Raw genomic sequence first — 20,964 nt, forward strand, 5'->3', positions numbered from 1 at the left:
AAACATATGGCCCAGGGGCCAGAACTGGCCTGCCAAAGGGTCCAATCTGGCCCTTAAGATGACTTTGCACACCTAATATTGATGCACATGTGAAGGCTGAGAGGTTAAACACTGAGTAGATACTTCATGTAAAATACTGCCTGAGAGGCTTTTCACCCCAACCACAATACAGCTCTCTGAAATAACAATGAATACTTTTTATGGTCATATTTAAAGATATTGAACACTGTGCAAAATATTGTCAACCAGCAGCTTCAGTACAAAAGTATCTGTATCAGACTTCTGTCTTAAAACAATATTAGTGGAACCCTGCTGCTCAGGCACTGACAAAACTTCAGATTGTAAATGGTTTGTAAGGCAGGGGATGAGTTAACCTGCTTCTTCAACAGCTTAAAGGTCACCTGTAATGACAGTGAGTAGCCGACTGACTGAATGTGGAAAAACTGAGTCATACTATTAAATTTGCACATCATTTTCCTTTCTTCTTTGTTTAGTAAATGGATCAACGTTTTCAGAATGAAAGAAAAATTTGAAGGGGTTGCTATTTGTAGGTTATAATGCAGTGGTTTTACTGGTCCGGCCCACTTGAGATCAAATTGGGCTTTATGTGGCCCTTGGACTAAAATGAGTTTGACACCCCTGCCATAAGTGGTCAGTCCTCAGTCTTCACCACTTTATAATACAAAGTGACGCCCTTGCATTTGTCTAACAGAAAGCTACAGTAAAAAAGATACAGACATGAACACTGAGGAGGCAAGACAAGCTTACGACATGCCCTCTGAGAATTTACAATTATATTCCAAGTAAATCTTTTCTGCTTTCATCCTATTTTTTTGTTGCTTCCCAGAAAGACAGCAGTGGTTCATACTCTGTTGACATATGGATTGGATTTGCCTTGTGTTTACTTAAGTCCAGGTGCTTTTAGGTTCCCCTTTAGGTTTTTATAATCACAAACCCACCACACCCACAGGTATACATTTGACAGGATCTGGTTAATCCTCAGAGGAGTCTTGAGGATGTTGATCACAGACTCAGTGATGTGTTTTATCTGTAGATACATTGTCAATCAAATGCGTCTACGCAAATAAATTTCCATTAACCAGATCTATAGAAGCAGTTTTATGTATTTTAGTGGAAAGGAACAGAGTGCCGCAGTTTAAAGATGTAAAGTTAAACATATGAATTAATTAAAAACGTACCCACAATTAAAAAATGCAAATGGATTTCATTTAATAAGAACACTTAGAAACATTTCCACTTTTCGGTTATATTTATAAATTATTTGTAGTTCAGTTATTTGTACAGAAATGAGGGATGTAAACAATTTCATAGCACTGAGGAGTTGTGCTTTTGAATCTAGTTTAATGCACTGATTTACTGTGCTATTTATGACAGTAGCTCTTAATGTGTGTGATTTTGTTCACCAATATAACAAACGACTGTCACCTTGACTTACAAGATATAGAAGACAACTGGGAACAACATGCAAACCCCCTCTTTACCAGCCAGTCAAAGTGTGGACTTGTGAACCTCTCACCTGCATGCTTGGCACATGGAGAAATTTCAGTTCTGCAACCTCACCACTAGATGCCATTAAATTCTACACACTGGACCTTTCAAAAGCAGTACCCCAGTGCTAGTTTACTCTGTAACAAGTTAAAGTCTAGTCTCTTACACAGATGCCGATGACATCAGCACACTGGCTGACTCTGTCGTCTGTGGACATTCCCATAGGAAAGTTGTAATAGAACTAGCACTGGCTCCCAGCGGCAGTGATGTGATTGGATCCAAATCCGTGTACTTCCGTACTTCCTCGATCAACGGCTGATTAGCTTTGCCTTACACCCGCCTACACCAGAATTGCTGTTCCCCGAATTGTTGTCCGTAGTACAACAGAAAAGGAAGCGTTCAGTGCATCGCAAGAAGAGATTAAAATGGATTTGATTTCATTTGATTCAGCTATATTGCAGAGCTGCAACGTCTCTGTGATTTCATTTGATTCAGCTATATTGCAGAGCTGCAACGTCTCTGTTACATGTAACACACGTGCCAAATGATAAATGCATTTCCAGCAGATACTGAAATAATAAAGGGTCTCTATTAAATACGTGCAGTGTCACGTTTAGTGTAAATTGTCACATTACCAGAGCTGTTTACTTCCTTATTACTTCATGAAACAAGGATGGCTGCATCAAATCTCTCAGACAAAAGGTTACTAAAGTACGTTAACGTAAAGATAGGACAGAAAGTTTTGGTACACATTATCTTTAAGGTGTTTATATTGATATGTGTATTTGCAATTATTCGACTTTGTTCAGTGTGGTCACAGAATTAGTGAACATGTTGACGGTAACAATAGTGACCAGTGGGATAACACAGCGCATCTAAATGTACATGTACCTATACACATACATAGTTCTTGCTCTACCTAACCTTCTAGTCTTCTTTTTTTAGATTCACTTTGAGTGAAGTTTTGGATATGTGGGATCTAGGTGACAGATCAGACAATGTACACGACCTTACAGTTGTCCCCCAAAATCAAAATGATGCTGTCTTCAGTGATCGTGATAGCTTTGTGTCTGATATAGACCATGAGGGGGAGACAGGCCATTTGCCAGCCAGGCTGTCGAATTCATATGCTAAAACAGATCATGACAGGAACAACTATATAAATGATTATGACCTCCCTCCTCCTGCCTGTTCTTATTCTGAAATGTTGAATACTGCCACTTTGTCAGTGATTTTGGCATCAGACACTTGACGCCAAAAGCCACCTTTCACGGCAGTATGTAATGCAGCCGGACGTGACCATTGGTGTTGCTATGATATGGCGCTCGTTGGCCGGACAGCACCTATCAGGGCAGTGTGATACTCTGCGGTGTGATACCAGTAGGTTGAAACACTACTGGTAACGATGTGATATAAGGAGCACAAAAGTCTGTGTAGGGTGGGCAGGAGGGGTGGTTGATGGGTCCAACAAATCCCGGACTTTCACCCAAGAGCCTAGTGTTTGCTTCCTGAATGCCAATCCAAGGTGTTTAGTTTATTTCTAAACCTAACCATGTGCTTTTGTTAATGTCATGGTATTGGGAGTGCGTCCTAGCCTGGAAATCCAGACCCAAATCTAGAAAGATTTAGGGTCTGGCTATGAGTAATGCAAATTGCCCAACTTGAGGGGCGGCACCAAGCATGCATTTGAAAATATCACTGCACACAATTGGATAACACTACGACCAATCAGAACAAAACACGGGGTGACGTATCCAGAGCGCTACCAGCGGAGCTAACTGGTAGATTAGACCCTTGCCGTATCCGATCGGCAAAACAGCAAAAACGTCCTTCTTGCAAAAGAAAGATTCAAGCGCTGTCTTCTGTTCCTCTTTTAGAGAAAAAGCCAAGTCTAACTCGTTCATTGTAGCGGCCAAAGCCGTTTCACACAGCTGGTGTTCATCCGTAGCCATCTTGCAATGTTTACTGACTGGACTTCGTCGTCGCAGCGCTGTCGTCATCTGTTTAGCTCGCCTCTGGCCCGCCTATATCAGATACACCGATGTGATTGGTGCAGCTTGGCTCCAACGGCATGGGTAATGAGCATCATTACTGATTGCTAGAGTGACTCGCTGAGCAAATTCAAACTGTGCTCTCGCGAGAACTCTGGATTTCCAGGGTAAGTGCGTCCTGGAACGTCAACAGCAGATGCAGAAAGATACTTAGCATGTCATATGTCAATGTAAAAGGCCACTGACAAAGCAGTGATATGTATAAGGGGTTTTGATATGTAAAGTAGTCACTTAAGAGTGATGCCAGTGGTCACAATTGTGACTGACCATAAAACACACTTTCTCACTTACTTTTCCCTGAAAATTTAAAAAAAAAAAGACCGATTATTTCAAAGGGTTATCAGTGACAGATGATTTATATAGTTTTGTGTCTGGGAAAAAATTGGGATTAAACAGGTTAATTGCAGTACTTGTGTACTTGGTCACTTTCCACCACCACTCCTGATTGAATTACATTAACCCACCTGAGCATACATCATTGGTTGCAGCCTTGTGATTGCACCAGTGGTCACAAGCACCGTGTGGCGCGCGCAGGGACCGCGTGAGCGCGCCTGTTCCACCTGGCCCAATCACGTACAAGGAAGCTGCTGCTGCTGCTGAGTGTGTCTGCACTGTGACTGCTGCAGCTCGGCCAACACACAGCTCCAGCTCACCTGACCTGACCGGCTCATAACCTGAAACATTACTCAGATTTTCTCCTCTGAAAAGTATCGAGCACTAACTCTAACCGTGTCGGAGCGCGTCACGAGCCCCGGACAGCCCTCTCATCCCTCCGGTAAGTCAAGCAGGACGGTACCGCCGCATCATGCTGTGTGTGTGTGTGGATGTGCCATATGTAACGACCTGCTGCAACTCTGCTGTGAGAAGTCATTGTACCGTGAGAGTCTGCAGGTCCGTTTATTAGCAAAGCAGAGAGCATGTAACCTTCCTACTACTCATATCTCCTCTGTGAGCCTTTAAGGTGACAACACAAGGTGTCCTGCAATGCAGTTAAGCCCCAAAATTACATCATTAGGAAGATTTAGTGTAGTTTAAGGCCTGGATCTGTTGCTCTGCTGTATGTTGGTGATGTAAACACAAAGTAAAAACACTGGATTGTTCTCAGTATTTTAAAGAAGTTGATGATATCCTTTTAACATTTCTACCAGAGAGATCAAAATGAAAAGTAATTAGTGTGCATAGGAAGAATTTTGTGTCTGAAGGTGTAAATGTCATTCAAGCAAGCACATTGTAATGTAAAAAAAAGTATTAACACCTAATGGAAAGGTTTCATGTTTTATTGTGACACAGCATTGAATCAAACATTAAATGCAGCTTTGTATCGTCACTGATCAACAGAAAAAAAGAGTAGGTAAATAGGCACTGTGGTTAGATAGCAGTTAGAGTAATAGTCTTTTTCATGTTGGAGTAACAATTTTTAATTCTTACTTTCAGTGTAGGGTCTCTTAGCAAATGACTGAAGCTCACAAGTTTTGATTAACTGGTAGTTTACCTACATGCATGATCCATAAATATAATACTTGGGCTGGATCTAGTTTGAAATGATTGAATATTAGTATTTCAGTTTGTGTTTTGGTGCTTGATAAAAATGTGATACATTTCCCAATACTAAAAAATACAAAACCCTCATTTAATTTAAGAAAAATAGCCGAAGTGCTTAAATTCAAAATGTCTTTTCACAACTGCATATACATATGTACATATGGAAGCCCATTTCCGCCAATGTAATTCAATAAAATGAAAATCTTTCTTAAAATAATGACTTAGTATCTCAAAATGATAACATTGTATTGCAAAGTAATGATTTAGTATGTCAAAATAATGAGTTTGTCTTACAAAATAATGAGAAACTTTACCAAAATAATTAGTTTTCTCAAAATAATTATTTAGTATCTTGAAAAAATGAGTTAGAATCTCAAAACAATGACAAACATTCTCAAAATAATGACTTAGTATCTCAAGATGATAATCTAGTATTGCAAGGTAATGACCAAATATCTCAAAAATAATGAGAAACTTATAAAACTAAGCATTTACTCAAATCAAAATAATTATATAATATGTTGAAATAATGAGTTAGAATCTCAAAATAATGACAAACTTTCTCAAAATGATGACTTGGTATTGCAAAGTAATGATTTAGTATCTCAAAATGATAACGTAGTATTTAAAGAAAATGACTAGGTATCACAAAATAATGATTTGTTATTGCAAAATAATGAGAAACTTTCTCAAAATTATTAATGACTAATCCCCAAATAACTTAGAATCTCGAAATAATGAGTTACAGTCTAAAAATAATGAGAAGCTTTCTTAAAGCCATGACTTAGTATCTCAAAATAATGATTCATTTTGAGATACTAATTAATTATTTTGAAAAAGTTTATCATTATTTTTTGAAATACTAAGCCTATCATTACACTGACTTGCAGGATCTTTTTCTTCATCATATGGGCGGAAATGGGCTTCCATACAAACAAAAACTTTGCCTAGATGAAGCAGTTTCAAATTGATTTAAGCTTTGATATGAATCAACAACTTTCTGACCATATAATAAGTGAACAAAACTATGGATCCGACCGAACATTTGATTCCAGTTTTCAGTTTTTGATACTCTGTGGTGCTTCAGATAGATTTTGGTTGCCACCACATAAGGTTAACACACAGCCCTGTATATCCGATGGACATTTTTATCCCACGTTTAAGTGATCACTGGAGTCAGAAGCAGTGTTTCAGTGTTGCAGTGGTTGTTGTGGCTTCACTAACAGAACTTAGTGCCCTTTTAGTTCAACATGTATGGCTTTATAACTTTGCCCCTGTTGGTTTTGTTCTGCACCTCAGACCCCGGCTCCCTCGGCTTTTGTACACTACTATACATGCTGAGATGAATTAGAGGGCAATCCATTCAAGTGTGGGGAACAATACCCCCGTGGAAAAAAGGGTTTCTCCCGGGTCAGGTCAAGGGAGAGGGCGGTGTCACCCCCCGGTTGCTGTGGAGGCCGAGAGTAACACGGAAAACTCAATTCTCTGACGTCATCCCCGAGGAGGAAGATGTTGGGGGGCTTGATTTATTTCTGTGGGAGTAGGGAGGGGCTGAATAGTTGTTGGCAACTTGGGTCAACTCGAGAGGTCTTTATTGCCTGAAAATCTGTCCTTGTCTTCTAAATTCAATTTGAGCATGCAATGAGAGACGGTTAAAAAATAAAAAAACATAACAAAAGACAAAAGAAAAGAGAGACAATTAAAGCGTCGTTGGTGGTTGCCTTTCTCTGATGTCATGCCCAAATGTCCCACCCATGTTAGCACCTAAATCTCTCACTGTCTAATAAAGAAAATAAAGCCCAAAATAAAACTTTACAAAACCGTCAACAACTGACACAACTTCTCCGCCCCAAAATAAAAAATGATTCAAAATAAAAACAAATATTCCTTGCACATATGTCGTCTCGATAACTATTGTTTAGGGGATTTATGAGCATTGCTCGATGGCTCCTGCGTGGTGTTTTGTGAGAGTCTGTTATGTGATCCGTGCACATGTGCCTGCCTGCAAGTCATGTTTCGCAGGTATTAAAGTGCATTTTAATGAAGCCTGCTGTGTCTCTGGGCCCTTGGGCAAACACTTTTCCCCACTGCCATGTAAACATGTTTGCATTCCCTCCATGTTTCCCTGCTGTTGTCTCTATGGTGACCTGAGCACCTGCTTTATTTGTCATCTTTGTATATCATTAAAACCTTACCCAGGATGTGTTGGTTTAAGCCAGTCGTTAAGTCAAGTTTTTACTTAGTTAAACGGTACGTGTCATTCCGCTCAAAATGCTCCTGATTAATCTGAAAGCTTCCGTGGCAGACGCAGGTTTAACGCTGTGAAAGCCAAGAGGTACCACAGAGATTTGCCTAAAGCTGATTTTGGCACCGGGCTCAGATTGCTGAGGCAACAATTGGGAGCGCGGAGCCAGAGGTGATGGAGACGCAGTGGTCTGCTGCAGGCAAGACACTGATCACCTGTTAACAAAAGAACAAACAGAAGACGAGGCAAAGCTCTGTTTTTGATCCGTAGCCTCGCAGACGGTGTACTCTGTCTCATCTCATCCCTCCTCCCTGTCATTACCTCGCCTCAGTGGGTTTTGTTTCACCTGGTTTACTTTTACTCCGGGTGTGTAATGGCGTTGTATTTTTTATTAGGAGGGTTAGTTTTGTGATCTGAAGTGTAGCATACTTCTGGAAAATGCTCTCTGGAGTCTGTTTAAAGCTGCTGTGTCATTGTGCGGGACAGTGTCGCTCCAGTGGGCCATAAAGTATAACAGTATATGTCATTTTATCTTGAGATATCAGTATATACTAAGGTTCAGCAACATCTTTGTGTCCACCTGATGAGTTTAACTCCAATATCCACTCTGCTTTTAGCTCTGATTTGGTCTCCACCAACTCCTGAAGGAAACATCTAGTTTTATGCAGCTAAATGCTTTACTGCTATCACCAGGTAGTTGCTAATTTTATTGGACGGTTGTTTGGTGCTGGCCAGGTAGTGCAGTTTGTCAGGACACCTTTTAAAGAAATGCACTCTGTTGCCAGTTTATTAGGTACACCTAGCTAGAAGAAATGCAGTTTCATACAACAGACCTGTTATAGATCCAGTTGTAGTTGAGGAGGTGGGTGTACTACAAGGTAGATGGGTTGGTTACCAAGGAGGAAGTGGGTATACTCTCCCATATATATTCCAATGTTGTTGTTTTTTTAATATTTATAAACATATCTTAACTCAACAAGTTACCTAAAAACATATACAACTCCCACCCCCGACGTTAGAACATATGGCATCATATAAAAAGAGAGATAGTAGTTACAAATTCCAAAAACATTTCCCAAATATGAATAAATCCAGAAACCCTATTTCTCACTATATAGGTGAGTTGTTCAAGAGTCAAACTTACTGTTAAATCCTTCAACCAACCGCCAAGAGAGGGGCAACACACATTCTTTCAGTAGAGCGCAATTGAACGCCTCGCCTGTAGCAAACATAATTCATTTCTCTTTCCTAGGCAGGATAGGAAACAAACGTAACAAATAGAGCCAAGGACTTAAAGGTATTGGAGATGAGGGCATCCAAGACACAAACTGCAGCACTGACTTCCAGGATCTTTTAATCTTAACACACTCCCACAAGCAGTGGTACAAGGTCCCTTGATGTGTGTTGCACTTTATTCCAATGGCTGTTTGGCTGATATGTTGGTATACCATAAATAGCCAGAAAAAGAGGTGGGTGTACCCTGTATGCCTGTGTATAGCCTCCACTACACCTCGGGATGGATCCTTTCTTGAAAGAAGGATATAATGTTCAGTCTTTGTTTCAACTGTTGATGTGTTGATTCAGCTTTATGATCAGCACTGTCCTTTTGTATTGCATAACGCAGAGAGGTGTTAAATATTAAGTCTACTCTTACTGATTATAATTGGGGTGGAGAGTATGTTAAAACTTATGCAGGTGTACCTAATAAACCGCAAGTGATTTCAGATGCCAAAATACAGCAAAATGTCTGACAGTGGACACATTAATGCTGTCTCATGATATCATCAGGCCCAACCCTTTCTCCATTTCAAGGCTGCAACCAGTGATTATTTCATTATCAGTTAATCTGCATTTTAGGATTTTGTTTAATGGCTTGATTGTGTAGTGAAGGAAATAAGTTAAAAATCTTTTTCAGTCTGATACAGGTTTTAGAAACGAAAAAGTCATACATAAATTTACCAGCAGTAAGCGAGACAGTGTTTCTTTTACTTTTTATTCAAGTTGTTCAGTCTATAAAATGTTGGAAAAGTCAAAAGTGGCCTTCACACTGTGCCAGAATTCAAGACGGCATCCTCAATTTGCTTGTTTTGTCGATGTAGTGCAATATTATTTTCTCAGTCATGTGCAATACTACTTCTCGTTGTTATATTAGATTCAATTTAACATTAATTAGCAGGCGCAGTCTGTTTTTTTCCACCTTTTTAAGTTCATTTTAGTAACTCTTGTACTTATCTTACTCCTGTTGTTACTCTGTTAGGCACTGGTTTTTGCTTTCGCTCCTAGAAAACACTTGTATCTTGTATATTTGTATATTCTGCCAGATATTTAATACTTTATTGCTATAAAACTGGGTCCAGTGAGTGACCCTGACCAGGGGGACCCACTGTTTGTCTGGTTGTTACTGGGTGTGAAGCGTTAAAGTTGTTGTCACTGACTAACAGCCCAAATCTTGGGGTACTCCGGCTTCCTCCTCACAATACTCTCTAAAGTAAGTTTGAGGTTGATGCATCATTATAGCAAAGATTTATACTGTACTGAGTGAGTTAGTTAGTATCAGTCCTGTCTCTCATACACGTACATGGTTCTGAATTATCGTCTGTTTACCAACAAAACTTTAATGAGGGACACGCTGAAAACATTTTTCTGCCTGGTCAGTTGTTAAAAGGATAAGCGCAGATTCCTTGTTTGTTTGAATCAGATTTAGAGAGGTTTAACAGCTGGTTATATGATTAGATGAATTCCCTCCTCAGTTACAGGTTAGCTGACGGGCGTGATCTAACCTGTGTTACAGGTGAGGTAGTCATTCATATAAGTCTTAGCTGAACGCGTCTGAAGCCTGTTCAAACAGTCATTGACAGAGCAGCAACGCGTGCTCTGCAAACTTGCAGCTTTAATCTGTAAAATCTGAAAACCTCGTTGCAGACGTGGGATGTTATTAACAGACTTATGCTAAGCTTGGGGGATATGTTGTGTTGGGGGCGACGGCATCTGCACACAGTCTTTACAAAATCCTTCTCTGACTCTGCAGGTGTTTGTGTGGCAGGAGGAGGCGCAGGGAAAGGACTTGTTTTTGGCAGTCGAGGTTTAATATTTGTGAATAATGTGCATCTTCATTAGATTGTCCTCCAGCATGGTGCTACACAGAGCTGATGTAAGCTATAATATGATTTGTTGCAGTGTTGGCAGTCCTTGTTTTTGGTGATCTCCAGCTTTACAATTCCAATATATCCCATATCAGTAACAAGTTCCTCATAAGAAAATAATATTGCACTTGTCCAGGCTTCTTCTAAGAAACGCCTAGTGAGACAAAATTTCTGCCTCAGTCTGCAGGCTACAGCACACTGCAACAACGATAATGAAAAGAGTTTTAATGTGCTGTCATTTTTTGGTATAGATTTCCACAGTATGTGTGTTTTAAAATCAATAGAGGAAGTCATGTAGCTGAAGATAAGTCAAATAAATTAAATGAAGTGGAAATCTTGTACTGTAAAGACTGTCATTTTGGGGGTATTGGCTTGATTTGTCAGACTCTGACGGCTTAAAGAGATACTTTGCCGATTTTCAACCAGCTTTGTATCATAACAGTGTGGTAGTATGTGTAAATTAACTGTGGTAACCTTCTCTCCATCTTAGTGCCCAGATCTCCCTGCTCATCTCTCAGCTCAAGTACGTCATCCAGCAGGTTTTTGCTAGCTCTAGGGCTGTTGCTGCAACTGAAGATTGTCCTAGATTTTTCTATGCCTGGGGCTGTGGACACAGGGTATAGAAGTGGATTGAGAGAGAAAACCACCCTTCAAACTAAGATCAAACAGTAAAACTAGTGACTGCTGATTAAATATAAACCAAGATTCTGTTAGTGTATTGCCAATTTCCCAACTAAAATTTCTTTGGGAACATATATTAGTGCACTGATTGGCTGTAATACGAGACTGCTGTTTCCTGTATTTAAAAAACAGAGGCTAAAAAATCTAAGATCAAATGGTTAAACTAGGGGGTGCTGATTAAACATGAACCAAGATTCTGTCACTGTATTGCCTATTTCTTGCCTAAAATGTCTCCAATATCTCTATTTTAGTGCACTGTTTGGCTGTTATACAAGAATTTGTGTAAAAAGAAGTGGGTGCCATACTGTTTTCTGTATTGTAAAAGCAAAGGCTGAAAATACTCAGGTCAAACCGTAAAACTAAGAAGTGGTAATCAAATATGAACCAAGATTCTGTAACTGCGTATCCTATTTCTTGCCTTAAATGTTTTCAGAAACATATTTTAGCTCACTGTTCAACTCTGGTTCGAGATTGTTTGTTACCAGCTGACCACAATATTGTTTCCTGTGGAAAAATGGCCAGGCTTGCAATATGTCACCCAGCAGCAGCAGCATTATTGGCCCGCTGTTGCGCAGTGCATTCTGGTAGTTGTAGGTTTTCTACCTCTTGAGCAAAAGCGCATGCCACAGCCATTTTCTCTGTTTTCTCCAGTCATAAAGCATCAATTTAAAAAGTTTTTGCATCTTTCTGCTGAATAGACAGCCCAGTTTTCTGAAAAGATCATCTTTCCAGCAGTAAAATACTTCTTTTAACTCTACTGTAGCGCCTTCACTCCACCTCTAAAACAGGGTGTTAAGTGTACAGTATGCGTGTTTTAGCAGACACACACGCATCATGATTGCTAGGAAAAGAAGCCCAGTCACTAGATGACTCATTAAACAGGACTCAAAGTGCAGCAGCAGAACACAATGCCATAATTATTTGATGTGATCATTAATCAGAACTTTAGGTGACCCAAATAGCCTTCTAAGTGTTTAGTACTTTACGGACTGAACTACATAACCCAGAAACCCACATTGCTGTCATAAGAGCTCCCTAAATCTCAAGTTCAGTCACACTGTTGGCACAAACAACCACAGACACTTTCCTCTAGAGTTGCTCTGTATACAGAGAGTTGTTGGTACAGTTTCTACCAACTCAGTTAGAAAACACTCATTGTTCACCAGTTATTCTCAACAATATATTGTATTTTAGTCACTTTATAGAGTAAAAATGAGACACATGAATGCAGAATTCTTTGCACAACTACAGAAAAAAAATGAAATACTGAAGGTTTGGAGGTTGATAATCAAGCTGCTCAGGAAACTTTATGAATCAAGAAGACATGGCTGTCACTTCCAGCTGACAGCTTTTCTCTCACACTGAATGGGACTCTGATGCAGCGAGAGATGGAAGGGAGATTGCGGTCTATTTATAGTAACGTTTGTGAATTGTGTGCCAATTTTGAGTCCAGGAAGAGGAACATGTGGGCCAGTTTTTCGTTGTATTTAATTGCCACAGTGACGATCGAGCAGGACTGGACAATTTTTAACACATTTAAGAGGACAGCACATTGAAGATGCTGTTTGCAGGAGACATCTCATTTTTTATGGAGCGTATTTCCTATTTCCTGCTTCTTAACATCAGCAAAGTTGCCTGATGTTGAGATGTTGAGTCATAAAATGAGAATAGTAATCACCTGGCAACAAGCAAGATGGAGACCATCCTCTGCAGATAGAAGTAGAAGATGTGAAGCTCCATGTTCGTCAGTATTGCAGGTTAGGTTTCACATGGCATGAGGTGCTAAGTACTGTACCTTGGCCTCATTAGGAATTTATTCCTCACTCTAGACAAATAACACCATGTTATAATCCCCTTAACCCCCGTTTTGCAGATTTGAGAGTGAAGAAACTTGTTCGAGCCACGTTAATCCTCTGTGCAGAGCCTTCTGTACAACACATGGCTGTTTGTGCAGCACGCAGGTACATTGTAGATGTAGCCTAACTCATTCTGCAACATTATTTTGAAGTTACATGTCATATGCAGCACTGTTTTAATCAGAGTGCCCTAAATAATGGCTTCTTGTTTCATCATGCGTTGAATAAAGGATGGTTAAAGAAAAGAATGAGCCTGGGAGGAGCCGTGCCTTCAGCTGTGACGATGTCTGAACAAAAGTTAAGAGCCAAGCAGACAGGTTGGAGTGAGTAAAGGAAATAAAGGAGACACTCATGATGAGGATTATCTGATCTGACAGCTTGTGGATAGAGTCCTGACATGTTCATTGATGTACTGCTCATCCAAATCTTTATCGCTTTGTGTCGAGGGAGCAGGGCTGAAAGCTGGAGTGTTTTAACTCGCTGATCCCTCAAAGGCGATTAAGAGTTAATGTAATTGTGTTGTGTGAAACGTCCACGTACAGGATGTCTGCAGGCCATTTCAGTTTACTAAAAAAACAAAAGATCTTAAGAGGTATTAACATGTCCTCTACAAAGGTCGTAAATATTCTTGTTGGCAGTGATTTTGTTTATAAAATGTTTTTGTCTTTGATTTTAGCAAAATTCTGTCTGTAAAAAAGTGCATTTGTTCCAGACCTCAGACCTTATAAAAATCATATGTGGACCTTAAATTAATTAGGGATTTGTAATTGTCAGTCCATCCATTAATCCTTTCATTTCCTGTTGCTCATCCAGTTCCAGGTTGTGTTTAATGATTAATTTATGATAAGGAATTCTGCTACTGACAAAAATGTGATATAAAAGTAAATACATTCATGCACTTAAATAATTTTAGGTCATTTTATCTCTACAGGATTTTGTTGATAGCTTTTGTACTTTGGCCGGTGTGACATGAAACAAGTATTTAAGTCTAAGTATAAATACTAACACTGAAACTAATATTTTGTTTGATTGATTTTCCCATGTAATAGTCTAATAATAGTCTACTCCTTGTCGCTCATTGAGAAATTCTGGATCCGGCTTCTGCCCACCGCCGTTTGCAGTAGGTCAACCGGTCAAAATGTTCGAAAAAAATCTCAGCACAGCTAAGCAACAGGTGCGTAGGAGGAAGGCGCCACCCCAAAGTATGCAAAAATCAAAAAAGGCTCCCGCACACTGTCTCACTCTCTATTTTTTTTTTATTTAGGCAACGTTTCGGTCTGATCGACCTTTATCAGGCATTAGGAGGCTGACTGGTGAAAGCATGGATGTATAAAGACAACTGGATACAGTGTTCAAGGCAGGGCACATTCGTTCTTATGAAAGTTGCTCAGTGGCGCATGAAGCCAAGAAAGTTGAACTTACGGGGTTAGCCAGCCGCTAACTTGACTTGGGCAGCTCTTCTACACTTGTTATTGGACCAAATTAATCAAATCCCGACAGTGAAACAAGTCATTTCAAAGGGGTTTGGTAGCTCAAAAAACAAACAAACATATCCATTAATTTAAAGAGGTCTCCTTCTAAATGTAAGTCTATGGGAAAAGTGTTTTTGGGCTCAATAGCATCATGTGACTGACCTGTAAGTTGTAATTCCACTGTTTGGCCACTATGAATTTGGCTTCAAAGCCCAGCGCACTTTCTAGGGGCCTGGTTGAAAGACCAGTGTGGGTTAAGATGGCTAGTGTTAGCCTTAGAGGAAACATCCGGAGAAATTTGGCGATACACGTTTGAGCCTCAGACTCAGAGTCTGTTGTTCACCAAAAATCAGCAACCGACAGACATATCAGAATGGTCGGTGTAGTTAGCATCTTTTATTTGTTTGTATTTGTTAGCTTGTAACAGGCAGTGACTGACACGGTGTTAGTGGTTGTGAAATATACAATAATATCTGCTATGATGTTCCAGTGTGTTCACATTGGTCCAGTTTACATCCAAAAACTGAACACTATTATGTTTGCTGTCAAAACATTGCTAACTTTGCTGTACTGACAAGTCCACTGCTGGATGTTTCGGGTTTCTTTGCTGGTGTTGTGTTGAAATTTGTTCCCCCATCAATGTGTTTCATGTACTAGACAGCAATTGGCTTTGGTATCAGTGCGTACCTAATTGAGCTTGCACATTGTATGTTTGAATCTCAGATTTAAGGAAAGTGCGTAGACATCGCCTTCTTCAGTGGAAGCATGTGAAAACACCTCTCTAGTAAGAAACTTTGCACAAATACAAGTCAGTATAGTCAAGGTCAGACATTTTAGGTGATATAAACAAAGAGAAACCCTTTTTTGTTTTGGTGGCATTAAACTGCATTCTTTGTGACAAAACGCCTTTAATATAACGTGGTGAACTCTGCAGAATCCCTCACATAGCAGCATACCTGTCTATTTTCTAGAGATAAGACCCAGAAGTTATATTTCTTATTCCTTTTACCAACTTGTTGCTTCCTGCATTATAAATATTTCACTAAGCCACAAATGTTCACAGGTGACTCGCCTCTGGGTCAGCACCACTGAGTGTCTGTCCACTCAGGACAGCAGCAGTCAGGTTAGAAGAGGAGTTACTTTATTCATGGAGGCCTGAATAATTTACTCTGTCAGGTTCTGCCAGGGTTCACTCAGAAAATACAGACATAACAGTACCAAGCTCTCAATCTTTGAAAATATTCGATAAATCCAGGATTTCCTGAATAATAGGCCCCTTGTCCGCAGCGTTTCCCAATTAGACTCCTGTTACTGCTGTGTTTTGTTCACGTATTGCGGTGCATTACACAACCAGAGGCACGAGGTGATAAATGGCCTCCAGTTCACCAGATATTTGATATTCAGTTTATAACTTAAGCACATTTTGCGCAGATAACACAAACTGTTAGAAGAGTAATTGATTTAAAAGTTTAGAGATATTTTACATAGAAATGACATAACTTTATTTGTCCTAAGTACATTTTGTTTGAGGAGGAGGCGGCAGGCTTTAATGTGGCTTATGTAACAGTGCAGCTTTACATGGGTTGAATACATTAGTGACCCTGCTGCTGCAGTCTGTCACCTTCTGCCACATCTGTATGATAAATTGCAGTCTCTCTGTTGTTACCAAGAACCGCTGCGCTGTAAACATTTGGCTGTGTTTGCTACAACCACCTAAAAGGTGTCATGTCATATCCTCTGTTTGCGAAAAGAGCATTTTTGGCAACAAGGTCCTTTTGTCTTTGGTATCTGGGCAGTTGTCGCTGGGGCAGTGTGTGTGTGTGTGTGTGTGTGTGTGTGTGACTGTGTGTGTATTGCTGCTGAGAATATACTCAACTCCCAGTCTATTGTGTGTCCTCTCCATTGTCAACATGACATGGAAATCAGAGAGATAAGCCAGCGCCACAAAAAGTGTTTCCAAATGGACATGAAATCCTTTTCATCCAGGGAGTCCCAGTAAACACACTGAGCTGCTGCAGCAAACAGAAACACGCAACCCAAGTGGTGAAACACAGACATTGTGCGCATATTTGTTTTTAATTATTGTGCAGTTATACTTTAATCAGTTCAGTTAAATTATGTGTGTAAAAGCCTTTAAATAGCAGCCATGCGGAGATCCCCCGAGGAAGCCATTAACAGGGTCTTGATATTAGTGGTGAAATGATTCATGACGCGGTTTGGGCTCCAGTGACAGCAGAGAGACAAACAGGTAGTTTTAATATCTCTCAGCTAGGATTATGTGAATGATGTATGAATGATTGTTTCCTGCTTGAACTCTTAGATGTTGTAGGTACTGTCCCGTAACAGGGACGAGGGCGGACTACACTTACATACAAGAGGCAAAACTCAAGGAAAAAACCAAAGGCGATAAAACAGTTGTTTTGTATCACTGTTGATTAATTATCTATGGGGTTTGGATTGTGTGTTGGACAAAACACTCTGGGTGCCACATTGGACTCAAGGAACTTGGAATTTTTTTTACTATTTATTGACCTGCTGCAGACTAGTTGATTAATTACAGGATAAAAAGATCAATAGATTAATCGATAATGGAAGTGAGTTGCTGCCCTTACAAATTTGTGTTGCAGTAAGGATGAGAGCAACAAAAAAATCTAAATGGAAAAAGTCCCGTCACCGGCTGCCCCTTCACCGCTGTTTGGACAAGCATAGATCAAGGTGGTCGGGGGGGATCAAAAACAAACAGGTCTGACAGCGACGTCCCACTGAGCCCTACGTAAAACGCCTCTCCGCTAACGAGCGTTCCCATGGTAATGATGATGGAGCGGGACTGGCCAAATTCCTCGCGAACGCACCTCTTTGCCCCCACGGTGTCAGTGAAAGACCTCGGCCCAGCAGGGTGTTTACTGACCCTCAGGAAATTGAACTGGAAGTTATCAACAGGGGATTATTACAGCAGCCGGTGGCACCTTGACCTTGAGCATTACACATTTGTGAGAGAGAGCGGATTTTATTTGTTTTGGACTCAGTGGCTCCCTGGACGCGTGTTGACAGTTACCTCCGGTTTAAATCCTTTAACGGCTCTGCGGGTGTTTTTTTATAGAACAAGACAGAAAAACAATCCAGCAGGTAGTCAGAGGTCTCTGCATCAGTTTTGGTTTGTTATGTAACTAAAGGCAGGTGACAAACTTGGCATTCTTCAAGTGTACAGACCTCTTCTGGAGGGTTAACACCATTTTTCCTGAAAATATTCCTTCATTTGGTGCTTTTGAACATCCAAAGGTGTTTGATTGGGTTGAGATCAGGGGACTGTTAAAGCCATAGCATATGATTCACATCAGTTAATTGGTTTTAACCTCTGAAATGTGATTAATTTCTGTTTTTCATACTCAACTAAACTGAAATCCTTTGGGCTTTGGACTATTGATTGGACAGAATGACACATTTGAAATTGTTATCATAACAATTAGAGCTATAATCTGGCCCAAAACTTGGCTCGACCCAACATGAGCCAGCATAGTTTCTGTCTAAGCCCAACCTGAGCCTGAACAAACACTATTAGGAGCTACATTTAACTAAAGTCTTCTTAGTAACAGACATTTGTGACAAAATGTCACATTCTTCCTCTACCGAATGTTCAGCACAGCCCAAAAACAACCCTGTCTCACTCCCAACGAGTGCAATACTGAAGCTTGGTCAGTGGCCCATCGGCATCAGACGCACCTTTTAGCGGTAGAATGGGACGCGAAGGACGGCGGCATTTGTTGACGCTTTGGGCAGCTACCATAGTATAAAGAGAGACAGAAAACTCCACATAGGGTGGTGATGGAGGGGCGGGGGATGGGTCAAACAAACTCCGAACTTTCACCCGGGACCCTGCTGTTTGTGTCCTGTGTGAAACCAAAAAACAGTTTTTTAAATTACGACTTAGTGTGCTTGTGTGCGTGTAGCATACTACATCATAATATGCTAGTAATAAATGTGGTCATTTTAAGCCCAACCATGATGTTTTTTTTAAAACCTTACTACAAACTTTTGTTTGTAAAACTTATGGAAGCAAACATGGAAATAAAAGTTTTTTACCAACATTTATTTAAAAAATGGCTGTATGCATTTAACAAGCAGAAATTGTACTGTGCCTGTGGAAATGGGAGGTTATTTTAAAAAGAAATGACACACGTAAAAAGTGTTAATTGACACCCAGTCCCTGAACGTCCAAAACTGACGCAGGAGGGATACCTAATGCATTGTATTTGGACATGAGTGTCTGTATTTGAGAAGCTGGGTGTAAGAATATGTTGCCAAAGACTCATATGTCATATAGGCAGTAGTCAGTCAGTAGTCGTTAATGGCTGGGTCAGGTCGGGCCCAGTTCAGTTTGGGCAGAGAATCAAACCTCTAATCACAATTTGTTGAGACTTTTTAGGCCAAGCGATTTAATTGATTACTCAAGAAAATGATAAGTAGATTATTCAGTAATGAAAATAATGGTATAAGTTGCTACAGTTATAAACACGAAACCCACAGCAGTAGAAAGGTACCCTACCCAGACACAATAGGTTTGAACATAACATTGACCTGGCCCAACCCAGGTCCTGTGTGGGGTCTCAGTTACTAGGACCCAAGCGGACCTGTCAGAAGCCCTACCTCAGATTTGTCTTGGGACGCCACTGCTGAAGAGGAGCATTTCTACATTCATGTTAACGTTGACCTGTTGATCTAGGCTGTGTTACCTGTCACAGACTAATAACAGTGGGTGGGGTATTTCCTGTCACTAATGAAGACTGATAGAAGTGGGAATGCCTCGGGGTAGACAACAGGTGGACCTTCAGATGAAGCCGACAGTCTGTCTGTGTTCACTGGTGGCAGCAGGTGGATGAGAGGAATCTGGACACACAGACTGCTTTTCTCTCCCTCAGGGCTTCTCTGTATAGTGTTACTGACAGGTGTGTTTCCTCCTCTGTAAATCGTTTTGGGCAAAAGGTTGTCAGTCAGCCTGGTTGGTTGTTTCAAATATAATTAAATGGTTGTGAAATACCACAAATGTGTCACTGCCACAGAGCTGATTTCTTTAGAGAGGCAGGATTAATGTACCTGGAGCCTGAACACAATAACACAGTGGTCAAATGTCTGTTTTACTACAGTTACAGTGCAAACAGGAAAATTGTAGGCTGTCTCCAAGTGTGTATTAGGTCGAAGGAATGGTTTGACATTTTAGGAATTTGTGATAAGATGGTTGATACCTCTGTCATGCCAAAAACACACCAAGCAGGGCTGAAGTACGGCCTACAGCGAGCTGTCATGCAATGTCATCGGAAAGCTTCACTGGCCGCTCCGAGCTGCGGTCAATTGATTCTGAGACAAAGTGCATCCACATTAAAAGTTGGGAATAGTTTCACTCAGGGGTGTCAAACATATGACCTGTGGGTCTGAACTGGCCCGCCAAAGGGTCCAGTCTGGCCCACTGGATGACTTTGCACACCTAATATTGATGCAGTTGTGAAGGCTGAGAGGTGGCAGGCCTCAGGAGCAAGTTTAACAGAGGCTTCTCCACCCTGAGTTTTCAGAAAAGACAGTGAATACTTATTGTGGTCATATTTAAAGATATTGAACATAGTGCAAAGTATCAGCAGCTTCAGTACAAAAGAATCTGTGTTAGGGATGTCACGTTTATAGATTTTCTTGGTACGATTATTGTCAGAGAAATAATCACGGTTTTACGATTATCACGATTATTATGCATTAATTAATTTCACACTATAAATGTGTAAAATTACATGAACACTCCTTATAGATCTTTAAATTTCATTTATTTCCATGCCAACATAACAAAAATAATATAGCAACAAAGAAAAGTAACCAAAAAGTACAAGCTTTAATGACAATAATCCCATTAGAATTAAACAAAAATCACCTCTGTGTTAAACATCCACAGCAGGAGGTCTAGCACCTAGTCTAAGTTTGTTTGTTTTTTCTAGGATGTGTGTGTGTCTTTTTTTTTCTCTTGAAATTACAATTACACAAATAAATTGAGAGCATATCTCATGCATTGTTAATAATAAATGAAACAGACATAGTGCTGGAAGGACAAGTCCAACATTTACTTTTTGCACACTGACACTGAAACAGTAAGACGACTAAAAAAAGGATTTGACCTCACGCTGTGTGCACACAAACTGCAGAACTATCCATCAAAAAAGTTTTTGAGACGTGCCTTAGCTTGTCACGTTGCACTGTAAGCCCAACTCGTATCATACCACTACGCCATTAATTGCAAATGACACGCTAACATATAATTTTTAATTCAATGTTACATTAGATAAATTGAGATTGACGTTTTTTTACCCAGTTATTGTGCATTTACCTTTACTTGCACATGTAAAGCCAGGTGGTTGTCCCGCAGGTGTTGTATCATGTTGCTCGTGTTTGATCCTTTGGCCGCGACTTTTTTGCGGCATGTTTTAAAAA

General features: G+C 40.2%; 1 protein-coding gene across 1 annotated transcript in view; it reads left to right on the top strand.

The window, feature by feature from the left end:
• The first annotated feature begins 4,183 nt into the window (after nt 1-4,183).
• Nucleotides 4,184-20,964, top strand: part of fhdc1 (FH2 domain containing 1) — a 49,637-nt gene continuing 32,856 nt past the window's right edge. The window contains exon 1 of the mRNA XM_050045487.1: nt 4,184-4,335. The gene's annotated coding sequence lies outside the window, so the exon portion shown is untranslated. The remainder of the gene's footprint in view (nt 4,336-20,964) is intronic.

This window comes from Epinephelus moara, chromosome 5 (genome assembly GCF_006386435.1).
Source record: "Epinephelus moara isolate mb chromosome 5, YSFRI_EMoa_1.0, whole genome shotgun sequence".
Lineage (NCBI taxonomy): Eukaryota > Metazoa > Chordata > Actinopteri > Perciformes > Serranidae > Epinephelus > Epinephelus moara.